Raw genomic sequence first — 12,454 nt, forward strand, 5'->3', positions numbered from 1 at the left:
TGGGTTTTTTTGTACAAACACGCCCCCAAACCCAAAAAAAGTTCTTTAATTACATGAGAATGGTTTTAGAACCTAAGAAGTAAAATGGGACTACTTAAGGTAGGTAATACGGACAGCCATTATCTTCATATTCTCTTGTGCTTCAGCTTCTGCAATGCTGAAATACTTCAGCTAAACTAAAACCAACACCTAATTAGATGCTTCACATATGTATAGTGAGCAACCCTGCCTAATCCAACTTTGCATTTAGCATCTTTGACAAGAATACTTTCAGTTTTATTATATAAGTATTTAATGCCTGAAGGCCTCATCAATTTACAAGTTCTGCAATTGACAAAGGAAGTAGAACACATGGAAAAAATGACTGTACTTCTGTGTTCAAATGAGAAGACTCTCTTCCTTGAAGTCAGTATGGTTTCATGTATAAAGCCAGCAAACCGTTCCAGTAAAAAAATCTCTTAGGCTAAAACTATTCTCATATGTAGTTATATAAACATTTCATTCAGTAAAAAGACGGTGATGACAACACAACATGGCAGGTAATGTTTAATGTCTTCTTTTCTTGATTAATAATATTGCTTAGCAAAGAACTATTTGTTGATCCTTGTGGAAAAAGCTCACTTTACAAATTACAGTTCCTTATTCTCAACTTTTGAAGCCCACATTTGGAACAACCTAGAATTGGATATTTTACATGTTATTTTTCTACAGAAAGGTATCTTCTTCTTATGGAAAACCTAGGTAGCAAATTGATCAGAGATTATAGAATAGTAATAGTGTACGTGAGGAATGAATTTGCAACGCGATCCCATGCATCCAGGATTAAGCACTTACCCTTCATTGGCCTTTCCTGGTATTTTCCCTTCATTGCACAACGGAATTGTTATGACTGCACACTGAACCTTCCACCATTTCAGTCCACTGATTAGTTTTTCATTGCTATTCGCACTGTGGCAAGTTCCAAAGGTGTGTCAGTTGTTCCTAACAAGTCCTTCAGGTGCTGTACAAACTATAAGCAGTCCAGTACCCTCCTGGAAAGCTACAACCCAGTCTACCAACTGAACAACAGAAAAGGTGAACATAACCCAGAATTAAAGGAGCAGGGAAAGGAGAGCTGGCATAACAGTGCAAGTAATTTCTGCTTAGGTAATTCTTGTGAGTATCAGCCAGCAGCTTTTCTGACGCCTGAAGACGTGCTGGCCGAGTATTTCGAAGGTGAAGCTGTTCAATTAAACTAGCAATTTTCTTGTACCTGTGCAAGTCCCTCAGAGGATCTGGCTAACGAGAATGAACCAACTGTACCCAAGAAAGGTATTTCAAACAAATGAATAGAAAGTGTTTCTTCCACCACAAATATGTCCACAATGAGAGCCATTAGAGGAGCACTCGGCAATGAGGACTGACAAGACTTCTGCTCCACTTGCCACCTAATTGCATCAATGGTCAAGTTCTTGTCTACCACATTCTCTAAGAAATGTGGGGCAGGATACTTACGAGCTATAAACCACAGTTAAGTCTTGAAATAAATGCTTAGAAATAGTGTTCAAGAATGCCTCAGGCTTATATTAGAAAGTGCTGAAAACGGAGCATGTTTAGTTACACATACGAAGAGGGCTCCTTTTCTACACAGGCATCTGTGCTCCTTTTTTTTTTAACCTTCAGGTAAAATTCAGACCCTTTCAAAGAAAGTACAGGTTTAATTGCCTTGGGGTATGGCATAATGAGCCATTAGTCCCAATTTATGATGTCTGGCAATTCTATCCACTAACTACTTTTAAAACAATACTTGGGAGAGTACACCGAATCTGCTGAATCACCAGCCAAATGGAAGAAACAGACAGAAAAAAACAGGATGAAATTTCTGCCGGGACAATTGCAAACTCTAAATTTGGACATAAATAATCAACTGTATAGAAAGAGAGAGAGATAGCCTATACAGCAGTTTTTTTTAAAAGATACAGAGATACAGTAGGTCAAAAAAGATACAGTAGATCAGTCTGAACAAGAGTCCTTGAGGTAGTGCTGTTATGAAAATAGATGCCACACTAAGGTACACAACTAGGTATATATCCAAAACAAAGTTTTCCTTTTGCCTTCTCAGTTTTGGTAATACTGCAAGCTTCTGTGTGGGTTTCCAGGAAGAAAGTTTTGACACGACTGAGACCGTGCAAATAGGATGACTAGACATGCCATAATCATGACAAGTAAGGAAAGCCTGAAGGGTTCAAACCCTTCTTCCATACAGAAATTTCAAAGTTCGGAGTGGGGCAAAGGAGGAAGCATAAGCAAGAGAGGCTGCAGGACACACTCAGTAACGGTCTCCAAACGGGCTTCGTGGCTGTAGCGGCTAGGGGAGGGAGCACTGAGCTTCCACTCCAGAGAAGCAGCTTCAAGCGAGGCACTGAGATCATGAGGAACTGGGACAGAGCAGCCAGGAGGCTGTGGCATCCCACCACTGGATGAGACCAGACATCTGTTACGAATGGTAGGATGATTGAAGTCCCCTTTCTGAGGTCTCTTCCAGTCCAATGATATTATTATTTTAAATTTAACAAAGAAGTTTTATGTTGTTTGGTGAGTGACTACCAGTTTCAATGCACGTTGCCTTCTAATGTCATCAGTGCAGCTGTGCATTTTGTGAATTCCTACTTCTCCTGATTTAGCACCAGCTCAGCAGATTCAGAATGCCACTAGCTCAGATTAATTCCCTGAATCCAGATGTTAGAGACACAAGAAGTCTGTTAAATCATCTAGGTTGTTTCCCCCAGCCAGTAGACGGCTTCCTACCAGTTTTATATTTACGTGTATTTTTTCTGGCAACTGTAAAAAAACACTTTGCTTGGGAGGCTGTTTCCCTGAGCTATCCATCTCACTGTCTGGAATTTTTTTGAAGTATTTCACTTAGTTCTCTCTCCGTATCATTGTACCAACACCCTTGTCATTCTACAAATGTAGTCCAAGATTCTCCTCCATCAGGAGCTGAAGCATCCGGGCCTAATCTGAGAGACTACTGTGGTACTGGTCCAGTTGTTAAGAATAACCAAAATACTATAGATAATATAGATCTGCATGCAGAAGCTTAAGACGATTAGCTCAGCTCAGCTCATCTACCTACAGCAGATGCTTAAGGACAGGTAAAAAAAGCCTTCCCACCATGCACCATCTACTGGTCAACAGCATCACAAAATTTCTCCTTTGTGGAGTTTTCCATCTTTTTCCCTCTTCTATAAGAGAAATTCTAATTTGTTTGCTACCCTGTCCATGTACTTTTTTCTTCTTTGTCAGCCTTATCTTACTGTTTTCTTCCCTGCTTCCAGTCTCTGTAGTTTTCAAAGCCAAACTTCATTTCACACACTCAGTTACTGCATTTACTGAAATTCTTTCCCAATTATTTCATTGGGTTCACAGCCTACAGTGGACTCTGAATGCCTGATTTTGATTCATCTAATTTATCTATTTTCCTCACACTTTACTATTTCTGAGCATAAAGCTTTAGTAGCTAAGTAAGTTGATAAAACATTCAAGGCTATGAAAACAAAGACAAGACAGAAAGTACTGTATTTATGAGCAATTACATGCCACCTGCTCTATCCAATGAGGAAACTAGGAATAGATCATAAATAACCTGAGAGAGATGTCCAGCTAAGACTAACTAGAAGGAATGTAGTCAGATCGTGTAAAACGAAATCAGTTCAGAATATCTCAACAAAGTTGTAGGAGGAAAAAAAGCTTCACAGACATGTTTCTTGGAACGTACAATCCGAAGAAGAAAAAAGCTAGACCATGTTAATTGGTTACAAATGCTCTATTAACTTACTGACTGAATCATTTTTTTCTTTTTTTTTCTAGGATAATTAATTTTGCAGTTCTGCAATCAATTTCTGCAGTAGCTTTGCTTCAGAAAAATGAAGTGGGCATGCAATCAGAATTTACAGGTATAAGGCTCATGGCTAATGTGGATTTAACCCTCCAGGCTGAAAGAAGTGAAACTCCCAGTTCCTGGGTAATATCCGAGTTAATCAATCTATCACTAGAATATACTACTCTCTTAGCAGTATTTTTAAACAAATGTTTTATCGCAATTTTGCCTTTTTTTTTTTGTAAGGAATGACTGGAATTATACTTAATTACAGATCCCAATTGAAAAGGGAGCCTAAAACCCACAGGAGGAGGAATGTAATCTCATGTTTAACATCTCTGGAGATCCTTTTGTCTGCCCCTCCCAGCTGAGTGTGCACAGTTTTAGATTAAATTTGTGAAGTACTTGGTGTTCAAGGATGGAAAATGATGCTTTTTAGAACAAAGGCTATAAACAAAAAGGCCTTTTATTATACCTGGCTGCATGTCTCTATCAGTTATACCTAGACAAACAGGAGGCAGCAGAGCTCCTCAGAAAATTCAGTTTGGGAGAATGTAATTGTAGATTGCACAGGTGGAGCCCAGAGCTGAACACTGCCATTTCATTACAGCTGTGGACACAGGAGCAAGAAAGATTCACTTTCTATCCCAGTCTGAGTTTACAGGTTTGGAAATTACGAGAAGAAAATTCTTAATGCTAGCAAAACTGCTAGCGTAACTGACTAAAGGCCAAACCCACACTCAACATTTACAGATGCAATGGCTGAAGCAGTTCCACTCATTAACAAAATAAAGGTAATATAAATAAAAGGGTAGCCAGATGAGAAAAGGACAGTGTGAAGAAATGCTAAAAGCTATGAGGTAAATGACAGTTAACTCTCTGAATTAGATTGTATTTTGTAGCTATAAATGCCTTTTGTGATTAAAGGAATTCAAGACTTACAGAAATACCTGGATTATATGGACCCAGGAATGGGTCTGAGAAGTTCCAGTCAATACAAACACAGCACATCTATTACTAACTATTCTATAATTCTGGAAATGAAGAAGAGTTTAAGACAGAAATTTCTCTTCCCTTTTCTTTTTTGCCTTCCTGCACTGGCAGTATATCAGGTTTGCATCTCCCTCACAGAGGAATAAGGGAGAGAAGGTCCAAAAGCATAGGCTTTTTTACAGCAAGAGTGGGGCAATACATATGAAACAAATATACTTTGTAAATGAGTATTACATGGGCTGATCTGGCTAAGACTGGCTCCTATTGGGTTGGTACCGTCGAGTGTGCAGAAGTCAGCTGCAGACCCTGCTGGAGTTCTGAGTGCTGCCCTTCAAGCTCTCGTGGTAGAAATGTTGGCAGAGCAATCCACCTCATTTCGTCTACCAGTTCCAAACGGTGTCTGCTGACAGCCAATAAATCCGATCAATTCACAATCAAACAAACAAGTTGGAAGCACACAGAATATAACAAAGAGATGAGTAACAGCCAAAATTATTTTTCAAGGATAAATATTGTCAGACCAATGTAAAAAAAGCTTTTATGGCTTCTGGAAAGATTAGAAGCTGTAAATACCCTGTATCTTCAGATAGGCTTCTGAAACTGTCTCCTGTTGTATTTTCCTAAGTTACCTAAAGAATATCTGGTCTAGACAAAATAATTACAAGGGAGATGCAAAATTGCTGAAAGAGCAAACTCCAAGACAGACTGGTTATCAAAGGGCTGCTGTCACAATGGAGGGAAAAATAGAAGAAGGAACCTGGTTTTGCTAGGATCTGCCTTGGTTTCTGCGCTGCTGCTCAGTTCTTTATTTATGAGTTGAATGAAGGAAAAAAGAGAATGTGGAATGAACTTAAAAGTTTTGATACTGATGTGGAAGGGGATGGAAATAGGCTGGGAGGCCAGTCTTGGAATTAAGAACTATCTTGAGAAAAGTATGGATGAAAAAGTAGATGCAATTAAAAAGGGATACGTCCACTCGGGTAGGAAAATCAAATGCACAGATAGAAGTGGAGAGTCAGTCCCTACACAACAGGACAGTAAGAAGCAATCTGGGGTTTCAGTGGATCACAAATCCATCAGGAATCCATACCAGCATGCTGCAGAAGAAAAGGCAATGGGAAAATGGTAAATGCACAGGAGAAGTAACACTTCTGCTCCTCTTTACAGAAATGAGGTCTCTGTAGGAAAACTCCTGGAAAGACATATGACTGAATTTAGAAAAGTGAAGACTGAGTGCCAATGGAACAGATTAGGTTTGGGGTTTGCTTCCTAAAGCTTCAGCTTATGGTGGAATAAGCAGTAAGGCTCTGTGAAAAATCTTGACATGGGAAATCCTCTTCAACTGCAGTCAGTGGGTTATGTGGCGCAAGAGTTATATGGCACTTACACAGTCATATGGTTACGTGGTCTACCAACAAGGACATCTTACCTAACATCATGCATGTCTTATCTCAAAGGCCACCTTCTGTTCCAGGGAACAGCAAGAAATCACACAGAATTTCTGGATGAACCTGCAAAAATTAGCCCAATGAATTCTACAGCGCTAGCTTTGAAGAAACCGAAGTGGGAAAAATACTAAACACAGAAACAGTTCAAAAGTCCAGACTTTTCCTTTGAGCTAAATTGGCAGGAGGCCAACTATACTTCCCTCTTCTCCCAGACCTTTACAGAATGATAATGCAGCTGTGGCGAAAGAGGTACTGAAAATGAAGGCCAGTGTAGTAATCCGCAGGAGTAGTTAAATCCTTTACACTGGTGTGGTAGTTAAATGGGAATTGGAAAGTACTGTTATTTACAGCAATTTTTTTTTTCCATCAATACAAGTTTGTATCAGTCCTATGATTTCTTCCTTCTTCTGCTCTGGGGCAGATTCTACTATCCCAGTACTTCATTGTTGATCTCACACTGGTAATTTTCTTATTTAGGTCATCCTTCTCTCCCCAAATCCCTTGTGCTTCCACCAGCTTTACAAAATTAATAAAGCTATTTTTTAGAAGGCTTTGCTCTAGGAGGAACCCAGTCAATTATTTCTTTTTGTGGCTCTTACTTCCTGTATTTTGCCACCCAAGACCAAAACAGAGGAATCAAAAATTTTCTCAGCACTTAGCAGACCATACAGAAACAGATTTTTCAAAGGCCTTTAGTGTCTACCGATTTCAATTCTGATAGTGATGTCCAGAATTCTCTGAACTTCACTAAAATCACGATCACTTGTGTGGTCTCTGAAGAAAATCTGAGTCTTCTGGTAATTTCACAAAACATTAAGACTTGATGGTATATTTGTAGTTCATCGTGGGTGCCATGCCTATGCAATTTTCATAGATTAGCATTCACTGCCCCTCAGGCACTGCGACGCAGAACAGCGTGGCCCTGCCTCCCCTTTCGCCCCCAGCTGCTTTCAAGTGGCATGGTCCCTGGCTATCACCCTGCAAAAGCCCTCAGGACCATCCCTCAGAGTGTCTGTTCCTGACCTCTTCATACTTTTTGCAAAGCAGGCCATTTCTGACCCTGTAAAATACAGTGTGACTGCATAACAACAAACAAAATGCCCTTCATTTGTATTACTGTTTGGACAAACTATCTGCTAATACTAAAATAGAGAAGAGACCTTTTCTCAATGATCCACTCCATTTTCTTCCTCTCTCTGCTTCGATTAATGAAGTAGGAATACAGCTATTTAAACATGAAAAGGACAAAACACTCTTGTTTCTAAGCTCACGTATCATATTTTGTCAGCTGTATAAACTTTGTTAGAAAAATCCAGGCACTAAAAACTTGGCTGCAGGGTCAAAAGTGAACATGACAGTACTGCAAAACAACTGTTAATAGAAGTGCTATTTCTGGTCTACAATTTTAAAATGCATGTAGCTTAATACCCAGGAATTCTTGCTTCAGAATGTAGTCCTACATAGCACAGTGCTGCTCCATCATCCTAATCGCGACACTTGAAACTGAGAAATCCTGAAATAGTTAGTAGGGGGAAAAATGCTGATGTTACTTGAATAGTTACTGAACATTATGTTACTTGTCAAAGATGCTTCATAATTTGGAATGACATCTTAAAATAGTATGGGAGAGGAGAGGAGAGGAGAGGAGAGGAGAGGAGAGGAGAGGAGAGGAGAGGAGAGGAGAGGAGAGGAGAGGAGAGGAGAGGAGAGGAGAGGAGAGGAGAGGAGAGGAGAGGAGAGGAGAGGAGAGGAGAGGAGAGGAGAGGAGAGGAGAGGAGAGGAGAGGAGAGGAGAGGAGAGGAGAGGAGGACACAAGGCAGAAGTCAAGCGGGGACAGAAAAGAAGGTACGTCAAGAGAGGAGCTGTACGTGCAGCCTGGGAGGTGGAAGAGCAGCTCAAACCCTGACTATGGGTTCTTATATCAGAAGTCTGACAGAACTAATCATAGCAACAACAGAACGTGCAAAACAAAGCATCAAAGGGATATGTTTGTGTATGTCTGACTAGATGTGTATGTATAAGCACTGAATATTTATATGTGCAACAACCAAACACAGAAGTGTCTATGTTTACATACACTTGCAGAGATGAAAATCTAAGAATTGTGAGATCTTCCCGTACTTAGACTTGTGCACACAGACAGACACCCTTTCCCTTCACCTATAAATCCTGAAGTCCAAATCTTCTCAAAGACATTTGGACTTCTCTTGCCAACCCTGATGAAATGCATTAATGAAAATGTCCAATTTCTACCCAGATGAGACCAGCTGCAGGAGGTATATATATGAAAAACAAACCAACCCCCATATAATTAAATATGTAATTTTTATATATAAAAAACAGTAACAATATAAAATTGTCACTGTGATCTGAAGATGAAAAGCACTTCATAGTGCTTCACAAATCTAGCTGTTGTTACTGAATTGCTTTATCAGTGGATTTTACACTGGACTCAAATAAATAAATAAATAAATAAAGTCAAAAGTTTGTAGTGATAAATAGAGTGGGAAGACAGGAAGCTGCTCTCCTGCAGCAGGTCTCAACTAGGTGTAAACTGGACACTTTGATGATGCATTTCATCAAAGACTGAAAGAGAAGGCCAAATGTCCGCGGGTGTCCATCTGTGCGCACAAGCCTAAGTATGGAAAGAGCTCAAAATTCTCTAGATTTTCAGCTCTGTAAGTGCATGTAAACATAGAAACACTTCTGTGTTCGGCACTAGTTTATTCAAAATAGAGATGAAATTGTAACAAAAGCAGTGGTTTGTACAATATAGCACGACTGAATAAATTTGATGATGCCATTAATGAGCAGATGCCATCCATGAAGCTCAATGATTTGCATTTTGTTTAGTTACAGAGAAACAATTTACAGAGAAACAATTTACAGATGTAGCCGTAATTTAGCTATTTCATAGCCACTTTTTCCTACATCACCAGAAATCTCTCCCCAAATCTCCCTCTGATCTGTTTCTCACATCCATACACAAACAGTATTGGTACAATGCAAGAGAATACCACATCACCACAGGTGAGTGAGTTCTGCTATCTAAACCAGGCATCAATTATTTGTTTCTCACCTCTTTTTCCTCTCATTATCTCTCAGATGTTTCTCCATCTCCTTCTGCTTGCAAATCCAGCTTTTCAAAGAACACTTTGATTTTTTAGTTGCTAAGAAGGTCAGCAGATCTTACCAGTCATGAGCTTTAATTTGGATGCCTATCATTTTAATCACTATGTTATACATCTACAGTTACTGTTTTGTTGATTACAGGAAAAGTGTCTGCTACTTGCTTCATCAATCTCCCTTCTCCTATTTTCCCTGTCATGAAGAGAAATTATCCAGAGCCTTTAACATTTCTAATATAAGAAACCATCCAATAGACTCACAGACTGTATGTTTCCATAATTTTTAAAATCCAAGCCTTACCATAAGTAGAAGCTATATGATTACAAACAAATAACATTAAAATTGTATGCACACATGCTATTAAATGCACAGCTTCCTTGCAGTCTAACCTGGATTATGCAACGAAGTGGACAACGCAAAAGGAGATGTCAAATCTTGTCCTTTGCAAACAGGCCAGACACACTGTCCGTGACACTTCTGCAGGCACTGACAGCCTGTCTGCAGAGGTACTTAGGGGTGGCTCCTGTGAGAGCTGAAAGAGCAAACATGGAGGTGTTTGGCTATGTGGAATATGTTTCAAATGGAACAGCACCGCAGCTCCACATCTGCGCGTTCTCAAAGCGCAGAGATGAATTACGGCCGCGTCAGGAAGTTAGCATTATCTCTAAGGACTCCCACTGCGGAGTGGCCCATCTGCTTCCCACTCTTGTGGACCATGTGTTGAACTTTCAACAGGAGTTATAACATGGTCTAGAAAAAGCAAGTTGTAACAGCCTGGAAGCAGAAAAAAGCCATCGGAGGGTTACTAATGAAACAAAATATGAATGTAAGCAGTACAGTGCAAACATATAGCAATGCCACTTAAATAAGTCAATATTGTCTTATAAAATCCTCTTGCTATGCTGTAACCTTTAAAAAATGAAAGAAACATTCCCTTTGTTCTTCAAAGTGTATCTTTTCAGTTCTCCAATGAAAGAATTGTTCTGAAAATCATTTGTTGCATCTGTTTTCTATCAACTTTTTTTTTCTTTAAAACAATCCAGCCACATATATATCCAGACTATTTCCTTACTGTTTCAGAACATGCCTTGCAGCAAGGCCTGTTACAGCAATTAAAACTCAGCGAATCCCAAAAGGTGGAGGTTAAAACTCAAATGGCAAATTGGAATTTGGTGCTTTATGACCACTATGCTATGATTTTTTGAGGGTATTTATTTCTTGTTTAATTGTGTCAATTAAAAGAAAGAACTTAATGGCAGACCTTACCTTTTGAAATTTTACAGTGGTGCACAGACACTCATGAACAGAGTGTTAAAACTGAGTAACTTGGCAGAGGGTTATGCTCTTGTGAGAAATCATCTCTCTAAAACAGGACAGTTGATCTCTCTCTGGGCTCTTTATTGCAAGTGTCCTCACAACAGTATCTTCAGCCGGATTGTGAGAGACTTCCCAAACCATTCCTCTGCTGAGTTTTTACCATTCAGCTGGCCTGTGGTCCTACATGGCCACTCCAGCCTGTGCGCAGTCAATCCATTGCTATTCATTAACCAAACTACAGGCATCCTCACCACTTCACTGAGGTACAAAGGACTGTCCTAACTCACCATTTCTGCACCTGCAGCAACAGTTTCTACTGGCTATTTACAAGTATCTTCTGTGTAGAGTTTCATCAATTTTGCAGCAGGAACTGCCTGGGAAGTCTGGACAGGCCAGATTCTCCACCTCGGCTGTTCATCAACACAGCAGGAGCTGCCTGCAGAAACCGTAAAGACACTCCAGAACGCCCGTCCGGAGAGCTCCTGCTCCACTTGGTTACATCCTGCTTGGTGAAGGTGGCTAGAAGTTCAATCACCTTGCCTGCACTCAGTCCACTGTTCCAAGTCCACCCAGTGTCTCGTGGATGCAAATGACTACATGGGGAGTGCCCGGACCACACATGCAATTAAATGAATTTACTAGCACATTCTGAAACGTGAAATTGTCACATTTTTCTAATTTTTGAGGTCTCTCTCATGTTTTTAGAACAAAGCAGGGATGGAGTGCATGGTAGATCTGATCCCACATGTTTTAACACTTAGTAAAATGAATGGCATGTATGAACGAGCAGAAAGTGCTTCCCCCTCTGGCCTCAAAGCAGGTACGATCATTTCTGGATGTAGAAAATAAGCTAATACAGAATAAATCAATGCAATTTAAAAACACAAACTACTTGAAGAAAACCATTAGGAACTCTGGCAGACGCATCACTGAACACTTAATTCAGAAGGGCTGAGCTGAAGGTTGAAGGTGCCATCTTACCCTCTGGACATGGAGTTACAGAGAAGCTTTTAATTACATCGTCACAAACCCAGAGCAAAATATATGGCACACTTATTCCTGGGGAAAAATAAAAGGATGGTAGCAAAAGAAGATGTAGACATTGTAAAGAACTGTCTTCTAATGGATTTTTATATTTTCAAACATGAAAGCAAACAAAAGAGACAGTAAATTCATTATCCAGAAATAAACATTGAAAAACCCAAACTTGGAGTTCAGAGAGCTCTTTTTTACGAGTTACAGTACGACAAAAAGACTGTCATGAACTAGAGTCACAGAATGAGACCTCTTATTCGGAAATGCAGGATAATAGTACCTGCTGTATTATATACCCAAATAGCTGTAATTATACATTTATGTGTACTATATGTCCAATCTGTCATTCCTGAGTTTACACTTCTGATCTGTTTTTTCCCCTAACCCAACTGACCACAATCCCACTAATCAGATGACAGCAGAAATTGCAAAGGAAGGTAGATTAATGATTTCAGTTTGCTCTCACATATGTCGTAGTTCACATCATTGAACACCACATATATTTTGTGGTGAGAAAATTAGATACCTTTTGGAGTAACCGCCTCTACAGGGAGACTACCTTGCAAGTAAAGACAGTAGATCTAGATTTCAATACCAGCCAAACAAACTGGGAAGTCTGGGAAAACTGTCTCTCTCACACACACACAAAGACTGACCTGCTTTCTTAGCAAGT

The 12,454-nt window shown here is 39.7% G+C and overlaps 1 protein-coding gene across 3 annotated transcripts in view; it reads right to left on the bottom strand.

The window, feature by feature from the left end:
* CTNNA3 (catenin alpha 3) overlaps positions 1-12,454 on the bottom strand; it is a 544,923-nt gene that overhangs the window by 23,097 nt on the left and 509,372 nt on the right. The gene's annotated exons all lie outside the window — the stretch shown is intronic.

This window comes from Pelecanus crispus, chromosome 10 (assembly GCF_030463565.1).
Source record: "Pelecanus crispus isolate bPelCri1 chromosome 10, bPelCri1.pri, whole genome shotgun sequence".
NCBI lineage: Eukaryota > Metazoa > Chordata > Aves > Pelecaniformes > Pelecanidae > Pelecanus > Pelecanus crispus.